Below are 22888 nucleotides of genomic sequence, written 5' to 3'. Positions count from 1 at the left end.
TTTTTGTATCATTTATATAAATATCTATATTTAGAACTAAAGCTGACTGGTTTTTTTTGTAATATTAATTTGTAGTTGTTCTCCATAATATTTAGAAAGAGATAAGGGGAAAACTGTTTAAGAAAGCAAAACATTAAAAAGATAGAGATAGGAGTCTAGATATAAAAGAAAATTATTTGAGGCAGATATTGACTTTGTGATAAAAAAAAAACTAAGGTGGGCATAAAATCAGAGAAACCAACATTTTAAAATGATGGTTTTAAATGTTGAGGCATTAGCTTCATAAACATGCCCGTATTATGGATGGGGGGGGTTAAGAAATTCTTTCCTATTCTTTAATTCTTATGGGAAAGCAGTAATATTGGAGTTAAAGAATAAAAATCATGACAGATTTTATTTAATAGTCATACCATCTGCATTTAAAAATACCTTAGAATGCAGTTGTTTTGATTATGATAAAATTCAGGTCACAGAGAGCAGTGTTTTATAGAATGCCAAGCAGATAGAGTACTTTTTCAAGATGTTGGAGTTCTTAGGTTTCTGTTAAATCCCTGTTGAAGGTCACAGGGCAACTTTTTCTTATGTGTAATATAATGTGGTCTAACATTAAATTGAGTAGGCTTTTAATTTTAACTTACCTAACATCTTATTGTAATACTGCCAAGAAAGTAATTTTAAAAATATGACCGAACCCAAAATAGAGGTCATTATACGAGGGCTAGGAGGTCAAAAGCTCTTTTAGAAGCATTAACTACATTTTGTAGCACTCTGGAGAAGTAAATAAATACTATTTTCCTATGGAGCCATAATCTTGACCAAGAAGAGAATTGTGTTGTCATGAACCTTAGCTCAAAGTCAAATGGTAAGTCATTATCTAGGATGTACAGAAAATTTAGCATTCTCCTTCATATTCCCTTGAGAAACTATTAACACAGTTAAGACTCTAACGGCTAATTAAGGAAACACCAACAAAAATCAAATAAAAAACCCAGAAAGAAATAAAAAGACAAATGAAGCTTAGAACTGATAATAACATTGGGGCGCCTGGGTGGCTCAGTCAGTTAAGTGTCTGCCTTCGGCTCAGGTCATGATCTCAGGGTCCTGGGATTGAGCCCTGCATTGGGCTCCCTGCTTAGCAGGGAGCGTGCTTCTCCCTCTCCCCCTGTCTGCAGCTCCCTCAGCCTGTGCTCACTCTCTCTCTCTCTCTCTCTCTCTCTCTGTGTCAAATAAACAAATAATCTTAAAAAAAAAACCAAAAAACTAATGACAACATTCATTTTATAAAAAAGCACTTACTTAGTTATGAGTGTGTTCATTTAGTTGAAGCAACCATACCTCTACGTTTGGTTTCCCTGAGTATAGTTTGATGATGATGATTACTGCTAAGCACCTCATGGTCATTCTCAGTTTATGTGGGAAACATCTTTAGCTTTGTGGGAGAAGCTTCTTCTAGAAATATGAAATTCATTTTGGATGATGAAGCAGGTACTATAACTATGAATATAAATGAATTACTCATTAGCAGCGTGCATACAATCAGGTACACAGTAAAGTGAAAACCATTCTCAATGAAGAGATACAACAATTGACACAAACACCTGTACGATGTGGTCTTTTAGAGCAGTTAAGATTGTATATTATTACATTTCAGGATGAAAGGTGATTTTTCTTAGGTTCTATGATACATGGTTTTACTACTTAGCCTGATATGTAATTAATATGTTGCAAAACTCTAAGGTTGGTAATAAAGAACAAGAGAAATATTAACAGTATATATTTGATTGGCAATAAGATAGATATTTCACAATGCTCTAGTAAATGGTGATTACCTACCAAAGTTTATGAATCAGATGATCTGATTATTAATATATTAAACATTAGATCAGTAGAATCTAGTTGGAGGCTTCCTTCAGGAATTTGTTTTCTTTCTTTCTTTTTTTTTTTTTTAATTTCTTTTCAGTGTAACAGTATTCATTGTTTTTTCACCACACCCAGTGTTCCATGCAATCTGTGCCCTCTCTAATACCCACCACCTGGTTCCCCCAACCTCCCACCCCCGGCCCCTTCAAAACCCTCAGATTGTTTTTCAGTCCACAGTCTCTCATGGTTCACCTCCCCTTCCAATTTCCCTCAACTCCCTTCTCTTCTTCATCTCCCCTTGTCCTCCATGCTATTGAATTTGTTTTCTTAAAAAGGTGTAATTACTGCTCCAACCAATTTAAATTTTTTTTTAAGATTTTTATTTGTTTGACAGAGAGAGAGATCACAAGTAGACAGAGAGGCAGGCAGAGAGAGAGAGAGAGAGAGAGAGAGAGAGAGAAGCAGGTTCCCTGCTGAGCAGAGAGCTTGATGCAGGGCTCTATCCCAGGACCCTGAGACCATGACCTGAGCTGAAGGCAGAGGCTTAGCCCACTGAGCCACCCAGGCACCCCTGCTCCAACCAACATAAGAATTAACTACAAAATCCAAAGAGTACGTACAAGCAAAGCATCTATATTAGAGCCCAATCTAGCAAATTTCCCTCATAATTGATGTCATAGAATGTTGCTGGGCTAGCGTATTTCCTTTTCTAGCACTCCTGGAAATATTGGAGAGACAGGACAGCTACACTTAGTGTAAGGTTGTAATAATCAGTTTAATTAAGGTAAAAAAACATTAATTCAGTGGTTTGACAATGAAGTTGGCAGCACTTCTTTCTTTATGCTGCCAAAGTTATAATCTCACAAGTGTGTCTGTCAGCTGGTTTGAAGAGCTGAATGAGGGGAGTTTTCCTTTCAGGCTTCCTTGAGGAAAGTGTACTTCCCTCTGGTTCAGGCAATTTTCTTGTTTACTCAACACAGTTACTTTTAAGCCTCTTGACACAAGTAAAGTCCCATAGTCACCATCTCAACCTCATACCTGTGTTGCTTATATAAAAGCTAGACTCCTGTGACAATGAATGTTTAATGTTTTTGCCACAGGATGGGTAATCTCTCACTTTTGACCAGAAGGCTAAGAGCCCTTCACATGTGCAGATCCATCTGGATATGAGATTGTAGAGAATAGTAGATGTGAAAACCAACCCCAAGATTTTACTGATTAGCTTATTATTAGTGTACATGAACCTCTTCAAACTATAGTCTAGGGAAGGTTGGCACAAATAAGAGTTAAAGTCTATATTTATAAAGACACATGGAATTAATTAGGTCCAGATTTATTCTCTCTCTCTTTTTTAAAGGTTTTATTTATTTATTTGTCAGAGAGAGAGGAGCGAGAGTGAGCACAGGCAGACAGAGAGGTAGGCAGAGGCAGAGGGAGAAGCAGGCTCCCCGCCAAGCAAGGAGCCCGATGTGGGACTTGATCCCAGGATGCTGGGATCATGACCTGAGCTGAAGGCAGCTGCTTAACCAACTGAGCCACCCAGGCATCCCCAGATTTATTCTCTTCCTGAGAATGCCCTCTGTGAGAAACCTCACAGATGAACCTTAGACTTACTGTAGCAACAAATAATCCCAAAGTACATATTTCATATTTATTTTAATACTGGTGGTTGCATATGCCATTCCAGGACTGAGGATGAAGACGTAGCCCAAATTTAGGACATGCTGGTTTTGTGGCAAAGGGGAAAAGCAAGAGAGGTGAAGGAAATTCAGAATGCTTCCTAAAGTTTAGATGCTGCATAAAACCTTTCTGCTCAGAGTTTGGTCTGATGGTCCTCATGATCATTGACCAAAGCTTTTCAATGTGCTGAAACTCAACACGAGTCAGGGAAGCACACAAGGAAATACCACAAGTTCCATAGCAAAGGGCAAGGATAACCTTTCAGGAAAACAGCAAAAATAAATTTGGGAAAGCCCCTAAAGCTGCTGCATATAATACCCAATGAGACCATCTCTTGAGGAAGCTCATTTCATTTGTTGAATATTAATCACTAATCTAATTTTCATCCATTGATTCTATCTCTTTCCTAAAGAAATCTACACATTTCACATAACTTTTATTCAGCGAGTAAAGTTCATTTCCTGTGTTTCTTACTCACCTATTATTCAAGTTAAGCAGACCTCCTTTCTTCAACATTTTTCTTGGGTTGCCCAGCCCACTATTCTGGTACATCTATTTCATAACAAGGCTATTCAGGTTGGATAAACTAGAACTGAATCTGACTCTTTGGTATCTGTCCAGCAAAAAACAATCTGTTCAGGGAGTTTGGTCTTCCCTTATTAGTATATAATACTTCTATAATATGTTTTTATCAGATTTGTAGTAGTTGTTCTATTCTTGTGGGATTTGTATTTGTACCAATATCATAGAGCTTTTTCATACTGGTTGCTGTGAAACATTCCTTTCCATTCTGCATCTAAGAAACTGATTATTTAAAGTTATTTTTAGGACTTCACCTTAATTTTTTTTCTTAATCTGCTGAATTTTCACTTGAATTTTTTTAAATTCCAGTATAGCTAAGATAGTATTATATTAGTTTCAGGTGTACAATATAGTGATTCAACAATTCTGTGCATTAGTCAGTTCTTATCATGATAAATGCATTCATTAATCCCCATCATTGATTTTATTCATCTCCCACTCATTTTCCTACAGTTAAGGGTCTGGGATTGTTTTGGGGGGGTTGTTTCTTACTATTTTGTTCATTTGTTTCTTAAATTCCACATATGAGTGAAATCATATGGTATTTGCCTTTCTCTGACTGACTTATTTCACTTAGCATTACACTACCTAGATCCATTCATTGTGTTGCAAATTTCATTTTTCTTTCCTAAGTAGTATTCCATTGTATATATATGTGTGTACATACACCACATCTTCTTTCTCCATTCATCTATTAATGGATGGTTGTGTTGCTTCTATAATTTGGTTATTGTACATAATGCTGCAATAGCATAGGGGTGCATATATCTTCTCAAATTAGTGTTTTCATATCCTTTTAGTGAATACCCAGTAGTGGAATTAATACATCATATGGCAATTCTATTTTGAAGTTTTTCAGGAACTCTGTAGTGTTTTCCAGAGTCTGCACCAATTGCATTCCTACCAACAGTGTACAAGGGTTCCTTTTTCTCCATAGCCTCACCAACACTTGTTTCTTGTGTTTTTGATTTTAGCCATTCTGACAGGTATGAGGTGATATCTCATTATAGTTTTGATTTGCATTTCCCTGATTATGAGTGATATTGAACACCTTTTATGTGTCTGTTGGCCATCTGTATATCTCCTGTGCAAAAATGTCTGTTCATGATTTCTGCCCATTTTTAATTAGATTATTCATTTTTAGGGTGTTGAGTCTTCCAGTTCTTTATTTATTTTGGATACTAATCCTTTATCAGACATGTCATTTACAAATATCTTCTCCCATTCAAAAGGTTGTCTTTTAGTTTTGTTGATGGTTTCCTTTGCTGTGCAGAAGCTCTTCATGCTGATGTAGTCCCAATAGTTTATTTTTGCTTTTCTTTCCCTGGCCAGAGGGGACACAACTAGAACAATGTTGCTGCATCCAACGTCCGAGAAATGACTGCCTGAGCTCTCTTCTAGGATTATTATGGTTTCAGATCTCACATTTAGGACTCTCAACCATTTTGAGTTTATTTTGGGGTGGGGTGTAAGAAAGTGGTCCAGTTTCATTCTTTTGCATGTAGCTATCCAATTTTCGCAGCATCATTTGTTAAAGAGACTGTTTTTTTTTTCCATTGCATAGTATTGTCTCCTTTTAGAAGATAGACTAAGCATATAGTTGTGGGTTTATTTCTGGGCTCTCTATTCCGTTCCACTGATCTGTTTCTGTTCCAGTACCATACTGTTTTGGTTACCACAGCTTTGTAATAGATCTTGAAATCTGGGATTGGGTTACCTCCAGTTTTGTTATTTTTCAGATTGCTTTTTCAGATTTCAGGGTCTTTTGTGGTCCCATACAAATGTTAAGATCATTTGTTCTGAGTCTGTGAAAAATGCTATTGGTAATTTGATAGAGATTGCATTAAACCTGCAGATTGTCTTGGGTCATACAGATATTTTAACAATTCTTTTTCTTTCAATCCATGAGCATGAGATATTTTTCCATTTGTTTGTTTCATCTCCCATTTTTTCATTAATGTTTTAAAGCTTTCAGAGTATAGGTCTTTTACCTCCTTGGTTCAGTTTATCCCCGGGTATTTTATACTCTTTGGTGCAGTTATAATTGGGATTGTTTTCTTAATTTCTCTTTCTGTTTACTTCATTATTATTGCATAAAAATGCAACATTTGTATTCTGTATTCTGTGTGTTGATTTTATATCCTGTGACTTTAATGACTTCATTTATCAGTTCTAGTAGTTTTTTGGTGGAGTCTTTAGGGTTTTCTAGATATAGTATCATGTCATCTGCGAATACTGAAAGTGTTACTTCTTCCTTACCAGTTTGGATGCTTTTGTTTCCTTTTATTTTTAAAGTTTTTTTTAAAAATTTTATTTATTTGACAGAGATAGAGAGAAAGAGAGGGAATATAAGCAGGGGGAACAACAGTGAGCAGCTCCCACTGAGCAGAGAACCTGATGTAGTGCTCAATCCCAGGACCCCAGGATTATGACCTGAGCCAAAAGCAGGTACTTAACCAACTGAGCAATCCAAGCACCCCTATGTACTTTTAAATACATTTTTTAAAGGATTTTATTTTTATGTGCTAGAGGGAGCACAAGGGAGGATACAGAGAGATGGAGAAAGCAGACTTCCTACTGAGCAGGGAGCCCACAGGGCCAGATTCCAGGATCCTGGAATCATGGCCCAAGCCAAAATCAGACACTCAACCGACTGAGTCACCCAGGCACCCCAGATGCCTTTTCTTTTTGCTTTCTGATTGCTGTGTCTAGGACTTTCAGTACCATGTTAAATAAAAGTGGTGAAAGTGGACATCCTTGACTTACTCCTGACCCTAGTTTGTAAAAACTCTCAGTTTGAGGAGGATGTTAGTTTGATTTTTCATGTATGGACACCATACATGAGGTCTGTTCCCTCTAAACCTGCTTGGTTGAGGGGTTTTGCCATGAATTGAAGTTTACTTTGTCAAGTGTTTTTTCTGCATCAAGTACACTTGAAAAACCATATGTGTGCTCGCAACTGTTCCTTGTTAGTCAGGACTTTCAAGCCTTGAGAGCTATGTTCCACATTCCTTCCAAGATTATCCCATTCCTTCATTATTGAAATGAACCCAAAGTGTCTTAGAGTTAAGATAAGACTCAAGAAACTCTTATCTTGAAAAATTTCTATCGATTCACATAGGATATACAATTTTATTACCTCAAGAAACCAAGAATTCTTTGCTGTAGCATAAATCTTGAAAGGAGATGCAGCTGATGAATCAAAATATGGGTTTTATGAGTCTTGTCAAATTCTCTGGGCCAGTTTAGGTTCATTCTCATAACATGAGAAGAGGCATCTGGGAGAAATTTTTCTAAAAGCTCAGATCACTATACATATAAAACCAAGTAATTAATGGGAAAGACTCTTGAGAGTTGAGCTACTTTGGTATAATATATAATGCTTTGTTGATTGTTAAGATATTGCAGCATCTGGGGAGCCTGGGTGGCTCAGTGGGTTAAGCCTCTGCCTTTGGCTCAGGTCATGGTCCCAGGGTCCTGGGATGGAGCCCCGCATTGGGCTCTCTGCTCAGCAGGGTGCCTCCTTCCCTTCCTCTCTCTCTCTCTGCCTGCTTCTCTGCCTACTTGTGATCTCTGTCAAATGAATAAATAAAATATTAAAAAAAAAGATATTGCAGCATCTGTGTGTGAAAATTTCCAACATGGATTGGAGGCCTATAAGGATAAACTTCAAAAGAATACTTGCAAAATCTGAAAGACACAAGATTCCATAAAATACACAGATAAAGATCACCAAAATAATCATAAATTATTTTTCAGACTATGTAATAGGCAGGAAGAAGAACAACAGTAAGAGTTTAACTGGTGTTTTGTTCTCTACCTTGAATTTTTTTTACAAAATCCTGACCTTATTCATTAAAAAAAAATCCATGTATACTCCAATAAGCTTTACATAACATCTGAATACTTGGACCCTTTGTATTTTGTAGAGTAGTTTTAAGTTCCCAGCCATACTGAACGCAAATTACATTTACCTCTTGTCCCAATACTTACACAGCATTCCCCACCATCATGATTTAGTTCTTTCTTTTGTGAGGAGCAGTAAGAATCCACAGCTAGTGTCTAAGTATTTCATTAAATATTATATCCTAGTAATTTTTCAGAAGGTGAATATGTATCTTCCATGGGCCAAACCCATACTTGTCTTTAACTTGTGAATCTTTTCTTCTGAATTACATTCCCTCACTCTCTGACTTATACTGGCCATGATTCACTCTGTTCCCCAGAATCATTTTCTTCTGCCTTTCCTTCCCTCAAATAGTAAGACCTTTTGTTTTTGTGGTATGCATGATAATTGATGATGTGATTATTATTACTAATGATTGTGCTGGATTATAGTAATATCAATTATACATGTTTGTACACAGCATTTACGGGGTGTTTGCTCTGTGCCAGGCGCTGTATGAAGAATCTAAGAAATATTATCTCATTTAATCCTCATATCAACTCTAAGGAGTAGGTATTATTATTATTATCTTCATTGACAGATGATGCAGAGATGTTTTGTTAGTGATTTCAACAATGGTAAGACAAGCTACACAAGAGTGGAACCTTTTTATGCATTGCTTTCTATGTTCATCAGATAGTGTCATTTGGTCTCTTCATTGTGGTTTCTTAGTTTTGATCTGACTGCTCTAGTACGTGTCATGAGAGGAGTATTTATTTCTTTAGCTGACAGGTACCTGCTTCGAGGTAGGTCACTTGCTTTCAGAAGAGACTTCTGCTTACTCCCCTGGCCCAGATTTCAGACCTGCACAATGAGAATCTCTTTACAACAATGAATTCCGTATCAAATAGATCTCTGTTTAACAGCCAAAAATCACTTTCTTTCAGTTGCAGAGAACAGTATCCATTCAGGCAGAAGTTTCAGAAAGTTTACATTGCTCTAAAAGGGGCAGAAAATATAGTTGGTTTAAATGCTCACATAGTACTGTACTTTTTGCCACTGAAGGGTTTAGTCTCTAAAGCTGCCTGCTACAGAAGACTGGTCTCTGTTGCCTAGTGGTTAGGTGTACAGGCTCTCCAGCTAGTCTGGCTCATCTAATACCTAGTTTCATCACTGCCTGTAAAATCTGGGCAGATTACTGAACCTTTCTAAGTACCAGTTGCTTCCTCTGAAAAGTGGGAACCACAACTGAGCCTACCTTATAAAATTGTGTGGATTGGGGTGCCTGGGTGGCTCACCCAATTAAGTGACTGACTTGGTTTCAGCGCAGGTCATAATCTCAGGGTCATGAGATGGAGCCCTGCATCTGGTTCTGTGCTTAGCAAAGACCACACTTGGGACTCTCTCTCTCTCTCTCTCTCATTCTCTGCCCCTCCCCACTGCTCGCTTTCTTTCTTTGACAAATAAATAAATCTCTAAAAATAAATAAATGAAATTGTGTACATTAAATAAATAGTATATGTAAAGCATTAAGTGTAGTATCTTATACATGGGAAAGCACTCAATATATATTAGAACCTATCACCATTATTACTACTAATAAATATGTGCCTATACTCCTTTATGTACAGCATAGTCATTAAAAATATGGGCTCCAGAGCTGGGTCGCCGTTTGCCAGCTGTGACATGAGGAAAGCTCCTTCACTTGCCTACACCTAGCTTTCTCATCTGTGTGATGGAGATATTAAGAGTGCATACTCCGTGGGACTCCTGAGTGGCTCAGTCAGTTAACTGTCTGCCTTTGACTCAGGTTATCATCCCAGGGTCCTGGGATCAAGCCCCACATTGAACTCCCTGCTGATCAGGGAGCCTCCTTCTCCCTCTGCCTGATGCTCCCACTGCTTGTGCTCTCTCTCTCTCTCTGACAAAAAAATAAATAAAATTTTTAAAAGAGTACATACTCCATAAGGAGGTAGGAAATGCTTTGAAGTAGGTAATATACATAAAGTACTTGCTTAAAAATGGAATAACTATTGTTATTACTATTATTATTATTTTAAGATTTTACTTATTTATTTGACACAGAGAGAGAGAGATCACAAGCTGGCAGAAAGGCAAGCAGAGAGAGAGAGGAGGAAGCAGGCTCCCTGCTGAGCAGAACCCGATGTGGGGCTCGATCCCAGGACCCTGAGACCATGACCTGAGCAGAAGGCAGAGGCTTTAAACCACTGAGCCGTCCAGGCGTCCCTGTTATTATTATTCTTATCATAAAGATTTCCTTCCTGGATCCATTTATCTGTGGTGGTTTTCTCCTATAAATACATAAAGGGCATACAATTTTTTTTCAACAAATATCACATGCTGAGTCGCATGGTTTATTTTATTATTAGGAATATCTTTCCCTCCATCTAGATGGTAAGCCCTGGCAGGAAAGGGTTCCTGTTAACAGCACCACCCACAAGAGCTATCTGTACATATCTCCATTTAATGTACATTTACAAATGATTGATTACAGGATTCATATAGTATCGAGTTGCTCAGAGAAATAAACAAGTTATACTGAGTGAGTCATAAATCATCACCCAACATGGACATTGAGAACCCACTGTGTGCCTGGCACTATTTCAGGCTCTGGGTCTATCCCAGCAAATAAAGAGGTTCCATTTCAAAGAAGGAGGTTTTGTGTATGTCATTCTGTGGCAATTCAGGGTTGAGAACATGCTGGTGAAATATGAAAGTGGAAAGATACGGCTGGAAAATTTTTGATGTTGTGAGGGCGAGATAGATCATAAGGAGGTCATGATGTTGATTATGTTACAGGGAAGCCTGAGGTACTTTTCTTTCAAGTCGTGAACCTCTGTACTATGTTTCCTTTAGCGGCTCGGTTTTTGCTTCCCCATCTCATTACTGCAGTTTTGCCCCTGGCCCTGCCGGTCCCCTGTGTCCATCACTCATGCCTGTAGTACTTATTGGACTTTTCACTGTTACTTGGATGTTTGCTTAAATGGTGTCTCTCCTTTGATATTTATCTGATATGTTTATGTGGCACAGAGAGAGAGCAAGAACATTTTATCCATTTAAGGCTGATAATAATTGATCAGAGGTAATCTATAAAAGAAAGTGGTGGCTTGGGTAATCAAATCTACTGCCTATGCTGTTTCTGTAATAACCATCTTTATAGTTTATGAAGATGAATCTGTGCTTAAAGTGTCAAATAAAGTACACAGTACTACATGTAGATCATTTGTATTCTCTTGGTGTTGTATTGTAGGGAACAGGGCTGGAGAGGATAGATTACAAGGTAATGAGCTGTAGGATTCTGAACTGTAGGATTCTGGAGAGTCAGAGATTAAAAAAACAAAAACAAAAACAAAACAAAACAAAAAAACCTTCTCTGCTTGTTGCAGTTATAAGAAAGCCAGGATCAGAGATGCTCTGTTTTACTCATGAGATTTTTGGGCAAGCGTGTCCCACAACTATGATTCTGTCTTTCTCTGATTTTATCATATTCTCTCACTCATCTATCAGCATTTGTTTCCTAAGTAATTTCTTGTTCACTTCCTTATATTCTGATGCACTCGGATACGACATTCAAAGATCCATTGAGGACTTGCTGGGGAAGCTAATAGTGTTGAGTGATGACTTTTTTGGTCACTCTGATACATTTAATGGCAGAAACAACAAGACTGATCAGCTGCTTTTTCTTGGTTCTGACCTAGTCAGTCTCTATATTTCCTTCTGACCCATTATAAAAGGGATGAATCTTAAAAAAGACTTCTTTCCTAACCCACTTTTACTCCTCAGAACCTAAATAATATCCACAAAAAGAAAAATCCACTGCCTTTTTGGTGTCTCTTACTCAAAGCTAAAACTCTGCCTAATCTATAATCTTGAAATTGTTCCATGGAACGCACAGAAATCTTAGGTAAAGTAATCAAGCCAGGCAGCTTAATTTAACAACAAAAATAAAATAAAAATAAGGCTGGAGTGATTGTGTATTAAAAGGATTCTACATTTAAGTCTAGCAGGTGGCCAGTTATCAGATATTTTCAGCATAGCTGGTTCTACCAGCTCATGGAAAATCTTGTATAGATTGTGGGTTAATTTAGAATGTTGAGTTTTGGGATGGGGAGGGTATCTTCTTGGGAAGTACTGGGATCCTTTCTGTTCTGTAGTTGAATTTCTAGAGACAAGGCTGAAGATGTTCCATCAGGTCTGGAAAAACCTACTCGGTATTTACCCCAACGATACAGATGTCGTGAAAAGAAGGGCCATCTGTACCCCAATGTTTATAGCAGCAATGGCCACAGTCGCCAAACTATGGAAAGAACCAAGATGCCCTTCAACGGATGAATGGATAAGGAAGATGTGGTCCATATACACTATGGAGTATTATGCCTCCATCAGAAAGGATGAATACCCAACTTTTGTAGCAACATGGACGGGACTGGAAGAGATTATGCTGAGTGAAATAAGTCAAGCAGAGAGAGTCAATTATCATATGGTTTCACTTATTTGTGGAGCATAACAAATAGCATGGAGGACAAGGGGCGTTAGAGAGGAGAAGGGAATTTGGGTAAATTGGAAGGGGAGGTGAACCATGAGAGACTATGGAGTCTGAAAAACAATCTGAGGGGTTTGAAGTGGCGGGGGGGTGGGTGGGAGGTTGGGGTACCAGTGGTGGGTATTATAGAGGGCACGGCTTGCATGGAGCACTGGGTGTGGTGAAAAAATAATGAATAATGTTTTTCTGAAAATAAATAAATTGGAAAAAAAAAGTTAAATAATAAAAAACAAAAAAAAACCTACTTGGGTTCTCAGATTAAGAAGAAGATGCTGACTCAATTGGCTGGTAACAAAAGTATCTACCCAATACATGATTTTTAAAAGTTTGATTTGTGACTAAGATTTGCATATTTTTGTGTTATTTTAGGACAACAGTTTAGAACCATTTTAGCACTAGAAGATATACATTTTAAAAGTAAAATTATATTTTGTTTTATTTTTGTCTTTGAAGATATTGTTTTTCTTAGAACGGTTTTGGTTGACAGCAGAACTGTGAGGAAGACTTTGCCCATACATCCTCTGCTGCTACGCTTGTGTACCCACCTCTTTTTACAATGTTTTCCAACCCAGTGGTATGTTTATTACAGCTGATGTGCCTGCACAGCCACATCATTACCATGCGAAGTCCATAGTATATGTTTGGTTTTTCTGCTGGTGTTATATGTTCTATGCGTTGGGACAAATTTGTAATTAATCTCTCCCTAATTATAATACCACACAGAGTATTTTCGACACTCTAAAAACTCGTGCTTTACCTATTTTTTAAATTCAAATATGCAGTATTTAGTTTCAAGTGTACAGTATAGTGGTTCAACAATACTATACATTACTCAGTGCTCATCATGATAAATTACTCTTAATCCCATTCCCCAGTTTCATGCATTCCCCCACACAGCTCCGCTCTAAGTACCATCAGTTTGTCTTCTATAATTAAGAGTCTGCTTTTGGTTTGTCTCCTCTTTTCTTTGTTCATTTGTTTTGTTTCTTAAATTCCACATATGAATAAAATCATATGGTGTTTGTGTTTCTTTGGCTAACTTACTTCACTGATTTTACATCATACCCTCTAGATCCATCCATGTTGTTGCAAATGGCAAGATTCCATTCTTTTTTATGGCTGAGTAGTATTCCATTGTGTGTGTATACCACATCTTCTTTATCCATTCATCTGTTAACAGAAATTTCAGCTGCTTCTATAACTTGGCTATTCTAAATAATACTGCAGTAAATATAAGGAGGCATATATCTTTTCAAATTAGTATTTTTACTTTCTTTTGGTAAATATTCAGTAATGGAATTACTGGGCCATATGGTAATTTATTTTTAACTTTTTTAGGAACCCCATTTATTTTCCACAATGGCTACACCAGTTTCATTCCTACCAACAGTGTACAAGGGTTCCTTTTTCTCCATAGCCTCACCAACACTTGTTTCTTGTGTTTTTGATTTTAGCCATTCTGACAGGTATGAGGTGATATCTCATTATAGTTTTGATTTGCATTTCCCTGATTATGAGTGATATTGAACATCTTTTATGTGTCTGTTGACCATCTATATATCTCCTGTGCAAAAATGTCTGTTCATGATTTCTGCCCATTTTTAATTAGATTATTCATTTTTAGGGTGTTGAGTCTTCCAGTTCTTTATATATTTTGGATACTAATCCTTTATCAGACATGTCACTTACAAATATCTTCTCCCATTCAAAAGGTTGTCTTTTAGTTTTGTTGATGGTTTCCTTTGCTGTGCAGAAGCTCTTCATGCTGATGTAGTCCCAATAGTTTATTTTTGCTTTTGTTTCCCTGGCCAAAGTAGACGCAACTAGAACAATGTTGCTGCATCCAACGTCCGAGAAATGACTGCCTGAGCTCTCTTCTAGGATTTTGATGGTTTCAGATCTCACATTTAGGACTCTCAACCATTTTGAGTTTATTTTGGGGTGGGGTGTAAGAAAGTGGTCCAGTTTCATTCTTTTGCATGTAGCTATCCAATTTTCGCAGCATCATTTGTTAAAGAGACTGTTTTTTCCCCATTGCATAGTATTGTCTCCTTTTTGAAGATAGACTAGGCATATAGTTGTGGGTTTATTTCTGGGCTCTCTATTCTGTTCCACTGCTCTGTTTCTGTTCCAGTACCATACTGTTTTGGTTACCACAGCTTTGTAATAGATCTTGAAATCTGGGATTGGGTTACCTCCAGTTTTGTTCTTTTTCAGATTGCTTTGGGTATTCAGGGTCTTTTGTGGTCCCATACAAATGTTAAGATCATTTGTTCTGAGTCTGTGAAAAATGCTATTGGTAATTTGATAAAGATTGCATTAAACCTGCAGATTGCCTTGGGTCATACGGATATTTTAACAACACTTTTTCTTTCAAACCATGAGTATGGGATATTTTTCCATTTGTTTGTTTCATCTCCCATTTCTTTAATTAATGTTTTAAAGCTTTCAGGGTATAGGTCCTTTACTTCCTTGGTTCAGTTTATCCCCAGGTATTTTATACTCTTTGGTACAGTTGTAATTGGGATTGTTTTCTTAATTTCTCTTTCTGTTTGCTTCATTATTATTGTATAAAAATGCAACATTTGTATTCTGTGTGTTGATTTTATATCCTGTGAGTTTAATGACTTCATTTATCAGTTCTAATAGTTTTTTGGTGGAGTCTTTAGGGTTTTCTATATATAGTATCGTGTCATCTGTGAATACTGAAAGTGTTACTTCTTCCTTATCAGTTTGGATGCCTTTTATTTCTTTTTGTTATCTGACTGCTGGGGCTAGGACTTCCAGTGCTTTGTTGAATAAAAATAGTGAGAATGGACATCCTTGTCTTTTTCATGATTTTATGGGGAAAGCTGTCAGCTTTTGACCATTGAATATGATGTAAGCTGTGGTTTTTTCATATATGATCTTTAGTTGATTTTATGTTGAGGTATGTTCCCTCTAAACCTAATCTGTTGAGATTTTTTTTTTATTATGAATAGATGTTGTGCTTTGTCTAAAGCTTTTTCTGAATCTACTGAGATAAGCTCTTTTGTTTGTTTGTTTGTTTCATTAACACACAATGTATTATTTGCTTCAGGGGTAAAGTTCTGTGAATCATCAGTCTTACATAATTCACAGCACTCACCATAGCACGTACCCACCCCAATGTCTATAACCCAGTCACCCTATGCTTTACCCCTCCTCCCTGAAACCCTCAGTTTGTTTCCTGAGATTAAGAGTCTCTTACAGTTTGTCTCCCTTGCTGGTCCCGTCTTGTTTCATTTTTTCTCTCCCTACCCTCCATGACCCCCTGCCCTGCCTCTCAAATTCCTCATAGAAGAGAGATCATATGATAATTGTCTTTCTCTAATTGACTTATTTTGCTTAGCATAATACCCTCTAGTTCTATCCACATCATTGCAAATGGCAAGATTTCATTTCTTTTGATGGCTGCATAGTATTCCATTGTATCACATCTTTTTATTCATTCATCTGTTGATGGACACCTAGGTTCTTTCCATAGTTTGGCTATTGTGGACATTGCTGCTATTCAGGTGCACATGCCCCTTTAGACCACTACATTTGTATTTTTAGGGTAAATAACCAGTAGATAAGCACTGATTTTATCCTTTTTCTTGTTAATGTGATATATAATGATGATTTACAAATTTTGAACCCCTTTACAGTCCCACTTGATTGTGTTGGACGATTTTTTAAAATATATTTTTGGATTTGGTTTGCTAATATTTTGTTGAGGATTTTTGCATGAGAGATCTTGGCCTGTAGTTTTCATTTTTTTGATAATGTCTTTATCTTGTTTTGGTATCAGAGAATTGCTGGTCTCATAGAATGAATTTGGAAGCTTTCCTTCCCCTTCTATTTTTTGGAATAGTTTGAGAAGAATAGGTATTAACTCTATATTTATTTATTTTTCTTTTTAATTAACATATAATATATTGTTTCAGGGGTACAGTTTTGTGATTCATCAGTCTTAACACTCAGCACTCATCACAACACATACCCTCCCTAGTGTCCCTCACCCAGCCACCCCATGCCCCCACTCCCTACGCCTCCAGCAAACCTCAGTTTGTTTCTTAAAATTATGAGTCTCTTATGGTTTGTAACTCTTCTTTAAATGTTTTGTAACATTCACTTATGAAACTATCTAGTCTTGGACTTTTGTTTTTGGGGGAGTTTTTTTAATTACTGATTCAATTTTATTGCCAGTAATTGGTATGTTTAAATTTCCTATTTCAGGGGCACCTGGGTGGCTCAGTTGGTTAAGTGTCTGCCTTTGGCTCAAGTCCTGATCACAGGGTCCTGGGATTGAACCCCATGTTTGGCTCCCTGCTCAGTTGGGAGACTGCTTCTCCCTCTCCCTCTGCCTGCTGCTCTGCCTGCTTGTGCACATGTGCATTTTCTGTCAAATACATAAATAGAAAATTAAAAAATAAATTTCCTATTTCTTTTCTTTTAATTAATTTATTTTTTTCAGCATAACAGTATTCATTGTTTTTGCACAACACCCAGTGCTCCATGCAATCTGTGCCCTCTCTAATACCCACCACCTGGTTCCCCCAACCTCCCACCCCCTACCCCTTCAAAACCCTCAGATTGTTTTTCAGAGTCCATAGTCTCTCATGGTTCACCTTCCCTTCCAATTTCCCTCAACTCCCTTCTCCTCTCCATCTCCCCTATTTCTTCTTGACTAAGTTTTGGAAGGCTATTATATGTTTCTAGGAATTTAGCCATTTCTTCTAGGTTGTCCAATTTGTTGATAAGTAATTTTTTATTACTTATACATCTTTTACTACCCTTTGTATTTCTGTGGTGTCTGTTATTATTATTTCTCTTTTTTCATTTCTCAATTTATTTATTTGAGTCATTTTTCACTCTCTCTCTCTCTTTTTTTTTTAGATGAGTCTGGCTAAATGTTTTAATTGAAATATTCTATTGGCTTTTTAGCTATTATTTCATTTATTTGTGGTATAATCTTTTTTATTTCCTTTCTTCTACTCATTTTGGATTTTGTTCTTTCTTCTTTACCTAGCTCATGTTAATGTAAGATTAGGTTGTTTATTTGAGATTTTTCTTGATTCTTGAGGTACACCTGTACTTCTATTTTCTCTTAGAGCAGCTTTTTATGCATCTCAAAGATTTTGGACTATTGTATTTTCATTTTTATTTTTCTTCATGTATGTTTTTATTTCCTCTATGATTTCTTGGCTGACCCATTCATTGTTTAGTAGCACATTATTTAACTTCCATGTATTTGTATTCTTTCCAGATTTTTTTCTTGTGATGGATTGATAGTTTCGTACCATTGTAATTGGAAAAGATGCATTATATGATTTCATTCTTTTTCAAATTATTAAGATTTGTTTTGTGGCCAAACATGTGCTCTCTTCTGGAGAATGTTCCATGTGCCCTTGAAAAGAATGTGTATTCCAGAGTTTTGGAGTGGAATGTTCTGAATATATCTGTTAGATCCATCTGGTCCAATGTGTTACTCAAAAACACTGTTTCCTTTTTAATTTTCGGTCTGAATGATCTATCTATTGATATAAATGGGTATTAAAGTCCCCTCCTATTATTGCTTTGCTATTGATTTCTTCCTTTATGTTTGTTAATAGTTGCTTAAATGCAATTTTTTAAAGATTTTATTTATTTATTCGACAGAGATCACAAGTAGGCAGAGAGACAGGCAGAGAGAGAGAGAGAGAGACAGACAGAGGGAAGCAGGCTCCCTGCTAAGCAGAGAGCCTGATGTGGGACTCGATCCCGGGATCCTGAGATCATGACCTGAGCCGAAGGCAGCAGCTTAACCCACTGAGCCACCCAGGCGCCCCGCTTAAATGCAAAATTTTAAGTTGAACACTAAACTACCAACCAAGGGCCACTGTCCCTGAAGTTTGGCCAATCCTGCTTCTCATGACATATCCTGGGGCATATAAAAACAGCCTCAGATCTCTATAGACAACAGTTTGAAAGTCACTGTGCTAGAAATCTCTAACAGGCGACACAGACCAAAGGTGAAAAGGACAGGCTCTAAAGCCAGATGATTGACATTCTAATTCTAACTCTGGGATTTACTAGTCTTGTAAACTTGGGAATGTCATTCGACTTTCCCTGCTTCATTTCCTTTAGCTCTAAAATGAGAATTTTAATATCAGTATCATAAGGTTGTAAGAATTAAATGGGTTATTGTCAGGGTTCTAACTGTTTATTGTCATGGACCCATTTGGTGCAATTGAAAACAACTTTTTTTTTCAACCTATAAAATAAAACATATAGAATCATAAAGAAGCCAACCAATAATTTTGAAATAGAGTTATCAAATTATTAAAGGTCATGTGATATAGTAGTATATATGATTCTTTACACATTAAATAACAAGATCTGATGCTGAGTCTAATAATTCATAATTTCAATGTAGTAATGAGCTTAAACAATGATTTCAAGGTATATGTTATAAAGTGCAATGTGTGATGAAAATATTTGTGATTTCTTTTGAAGAAAATGCTGTATTTCTATTGAAAGAGGTGCTAACTTTCAGGTAACGGTTATTGACAATACATAATTTTTTCATTTAAATTTATGAGCTCCTGAGTTTTACTGGACTCCAAATCGAGAACCCTAGTATTAGAAGGTTTAGCCACAGTATCTTATAGATTGGGAGTTTAAGACATACTTGTTGTTACAATTATTACCATAATTATCACCACTGTCATTATTACAGAAGGAGGAATATATATATTTGGAATTCTTAATTTAGCAATAATGTTTTAATAATGTTATAATATAATAATAATGTTACAAATGTTATGTGATAATGTTATAATAATAATGTTATAATGTAAATATAATAGTGTTATAATATAAAACTTTATTTAATAATATTTTAGTTTAAGATACTAAAAAATAAAGTTGAGTATTTGCTAACAGTATGGGATAAAATATGGCAGAATCAACTTTTTTAAAAATTTAAATTCAAGTTAGTTAACATATAGTACAGTATTGGTATCAAGAGTATAATTTAGTGATTCATCCCTTACATATAACACCCAGTACTCATCCCAACAAGTGCCTTCCTTAATACCAATCACTAATTTAGCCCATCCCCCACCCACTTTTCCTCCAGCAACCCTCAGTTTGTTCTCTTAACTGCAGAGTTTCTTATGGTTTGCCTACCTCTCTGTTTTTATCTTATTTTATTAGAAACTATATACAAGAACATTTTCTTAAAGCCAAAACACCAAAGTTTACAAATATCAACAATTAGATGACCTGCCATATCTAAAGTGTTTTCACTTATATCTGTTTTTCAGGGTTTTTTTCTAATCCTAGTAATAATAATCCTAGTATGTTCTCGTTCCCATCTCATCAGTAAACTCCACCTTTTGTTACATTGAATAAATAATGTACCTTAAAAAAAAAACACTGAAAATTATACAAATTTATTCAGAAGTCTCTTGAGAGACTGGCCCCTAACAAGAGTAATATTGCTTGACTTAACAGCTTAGATTAGTTTTGGCTGTTTTATGCTTTTAGAAATGTACCACACCTCTTAGTCTGGATTAGTTCAATCAATATTATGTTTCTCAGTTGCATCTATACTAATTCATGAAGTTGAAGTTATTAGTTGCTGAATAGCATTCCATTGTGTGAACATACCACAGTTTTCTTTACGGGCATTCAGATATTTTCCAGTTTGTGGGCATTAAGAATAAATACAACTCTTCTGGGTCTTAGCTAAATATGTGAATGATTACTGTTTGGCATTTATCTATGAGTAGGATTATTGGGTCTAATGTATAAGCTAACATACAGGATGGAATTATCCAATCAGACCCACATAAATCAAAGGAATCTTATCCTTTAGCAATCTTTATTAAATAATTTCTATTTGAAGGTAATTGAAAATTTCAGGAATATCAGAGAGAGGTTTAGGGCATCAAAAGTTGTTTCCCAGGACCTGTCTTTTTCTGTCCAACATATGGCTCAGAATAATGGATAAGATCTCTATGTTACATCTGCAAAGTCACTTCACACAACAGGAGCATTTAAATTGTGAAGCCAGAGAGCTATGTAGCTTGGGCGAAATCCTCCAGAGGGCCATTTCTTATAAACCCTGGGTTCTTTTTCTATAGATAATTCTTGACTAGGACATCCTGAGCAGGGGATTTCAGAGATAAGGTCACTTCTTCCTAGCAAATATCATTAGTCTATTTATCCACAAGTCCATTTATGAAGAAGATTAGACTGGATGACCCCAAGAACTTTTCTCTCAAGGACTTTTCCTTGGTGTAGTGACTGAATCAAAACCCAGTTGTCTTAACTCCTTCCTCTCAACATAGACAGCTTTAACAGATACTGCCAGTTTAACAAAATGATTGTACTAATTAGTCTTCCAGCAGTAATATATGAACATATTGATTGCTCTACATCCTCACTAACACTTATTTTCCATTGTTGTTGGTTTGTTTTCCTTTCCATGATCATGGTAGGTGTGTAGTGAAACCTCTTTGTGGTTTTCACTTGCATTTCTGTAATGACAGTGAAGATCTTCATTGGCTTTTTGGATATCCTCTTTTGTAAAGTGTTCAGCAATTTTCCCCCATTTTGTACTGGATTTGCGTGCTTTTTTCCTGTTGATCTATAGGAGCTCTTTATATATTCAAGGTAGTTATTTTTTTTAAACATTCATCACCATACTCAGTTATAGAACTTAAGAATTTTTCTTTGTGATGAGACCTTTTAAGATTTACTCTTTTAGCAACCTTCAAAAATATGGAATGCTTTATAAAGTTGTGTGTCATCCTTGCCCAGGGGTCATGCTAATCTTCTCTGCATCTTTCTGATTTTAGTGTATGTGCAGCCAAAATGAGCATGAGAATAGATTTTTTAAAATATTCTATTATGAATATATTTTTCTAGTTCATGTACTACCTTTATACTCTTATTAGTAATTTTTTGATGAATACAAGTTCTTACTTTTATTATCCAGTTTTCCATGCGTTTTTAAAATCTAAAGTGAGCTAATAATGACCTTCCAAATTTCTTCATCCATTAGTCCTAGTTTGGGAATTAAAGGACCTCAGGAAGCCTGCATGAAAATGATGCCTTAGAAGGAGGGAAGAGAAGAACCATGAATGATTTAATGCCTCTTTGGTCATTTCACACAACCACATAATTTATTTGTCATATCTTATGTTCTGAAATGTTGGCCTTATTGCCTTCCGACAGTTTTGGCATTAGAAGATTTGAGAATTTGTGGCTTTTTGTGGCTTAGCAATATCTATTTGCTACTTTTGGTTCAAAATATATTGCTTAATCCATACCTCCCATATCAGATAAACAGAAATTGGGTGTGTATTCTTTACCCAGTACTATAACCAAGTACATTCCATACCTGCTTTTGTTCCCTAGATATAAATATATTTTTTTAATTTTCTGAGAAAAATGGAGTTCCTCACTAAGCTGCTTCTTCAGCCCCTTCTTAATGTTCACTTGTTTAAACAGAAAAATTGTAAGAAATTTGTCTATAGTTCTTTATTCTAAATATGTAACTGTGTATTTGGTATTGTCAGGTTTTGGATTTTAGCCATTCTAATAAGTATGTAGTGATATATTGTTGTTGTTTTAATTTGCAATTCTCTAATTACAAGTGATGTTAAGCATATTTGCATATACTTATTTGTCATTCTTATGTTCCCTATAGTGTTCCCATTTTCTGCTTGGGTCGCTTGTATTTTTATTGTTGTATTTTGAGTTATTTGTGTATTTTTAATATAAGTGTTTTATCAGATACATATTTTGCCTGTATTATCACCAAGTCTGGGGCCTGTCTTCATTCTCTTAGTACTGTCTTCCACAGAGCAGAAGTTTTTAATTCTAATACAGTTCAACATTTTTTTTTTCATGGATGTGCTTTTGTATTGCATCTAAAAATACCTTGCCAGGCCCGAGAACACCTAAAATTTCTCCTATGTTTTCTTCTAAATGTCTAATGTCTAATGTACTTTACATTTAGGTCTATGATCCCTTTTGATTTGATTTTTGTGAAAGGTATAAAGACTGACTAGATTCTTCTTTTTTCAGTGTGGGTGTCTGGTTGTTCCAGCACTGTTTGTTGAAAAGACTGCCTTCTCCATTGAATGGCCTTTACTTTTCTGTCAAAGATTGTTTGTATCTGTGTGGGTCTGTTTCTGGGCTTTCTGTTCTTTTCAATTGATCTATATGTCTATTCTTCTGCCAATACCACATTGTTCTGATTACTGTAAATTAGTAAATTTTGAAGTTAGTTTCAGTCCTGAAACTTTCTACTTTTTTAT

The 22888-nt window shown here is 36.1% G+C and overlaps 1 non-coding gene across 1 annotated transcript; it reads right to left on the bottom strand.

The window, feature by feature from the left end:
- Positions 1-21338: 21338 nt before the first annotated feature.
- LOC122897702 lies at positions 21339-21443 on the bottom strand. Its single transcript, XR_006382595.1, has one exon. It is a non-coding gene; the product is annotated as a U6 spliceosomal RNA (small nuclear RNA).
- Between the last annotated feature and the right edge of the window lie 1445 nt (positions 21444-22888).

The sequence above is a fragment of the Neovison vison genome, chromosome 1 (genome assembly GCF_020171115.1).
Source record: "Neovison vison isolate M4711 chromosome 1, ASM_NN_V1, whole genome shotgun sequence".
Classification (NCBI taxonomy): Eukaryota; Metazoa; Chordata; class Mammalia; order Carnivora; family Mustelidae; genus Neogale; species Neogale vison.
The sequence above is the reverse complement of the archived record's forward strand: the minus strand, read 5'-3'. Positions and strand labels throughout refer to the sequence as shown.